This window comes from Apaloderma vittatum, unplaced genomic scaffold (assembly GCF_000703405.1).
Source record: "Apaloderma vittatum isolate BGI_N311 unplaced genomic scaffold, ASM70340v1 scaffold26925, whole genome shotgun sequence".
NCBI lineage: Eukaryota > Metazoa > Chordata > Aves > Trogoniformes > Trogonidae > Apaloderma > Apaloderma vittatum.
Window position 1 is genome coordinate 17126 of NW_009716934.1, and position 591 is coordinate 17716.

The 591-nt window shown below is 57.0% G+C and overlaps 1 protein-coding gene across 1 annotated transcript in view; it reads right to left on the minus strand.

Annotated features, from left to right (window-relative positions):
- WIPI1 (WD repeat domain, phosphoinositide interacting 1) overlaps positions 1 to 591 on the minus strand; it is a gene marked incomplete at its 5' end in the record, with an annotated part of 19234 nt that overhangs the window by 12559 nt on the left and 6084 nt on the right. The gene's annotated exons all lie outside the window — the stretch shown is intronic.

A 591-nucleotide genomic window follows, 5' to 3' on the forward strand; every position in this document is an offset into this window, starting at 1 on the left:
TGGCCGCCGGGCGTGCAGCAAATCCCGGGCCTCACCGCGCTGCTGGTACCGTGCCCAGGGCACACGCTTTGGGGGGGGGGCACCTGTGCCATGTGCTCCTACACCCCCTCAGCACACATCCCCACTCCAAAAAGGGTCGCCCGAAGAGCAGTGAGGCTGCACTGCCTCAGCCTCCTGGACACAGTGTCCTCGAGGTCAGGCCTGGGACCAAAGCAGATGGTCCAGGGACAAAGGGAGCGCATGTGGCACAGCGCTTGTCACCCGGCTCGTTTCAATGACAGATGCTGCAGTAAAAGGGTTTTCAAAAATTAAGCCCGTATGAAGTCCTGTGATCTGCAGCAGCCTGGTCCTGGCCCGGCAAGAGCTGATTGCTGTTGCTCTTAAACCATGACCTGATCATTGAGCCCCGCAGCAGAACAGCTTCAGGCCTGGCTACCCCTGACCCTCCTGCCAGTGCTCGGCTTTCTCGGGAAGGTTTTAAACTTTAATTATATTTGCAGTATTTAGTATGTTTAATCCACATGGAGAGGCCATCTGTTGAGACCTGAAGTAGGTCAGGGGAGCCACCAGAAGAGCGGGCCTGGAAAGACA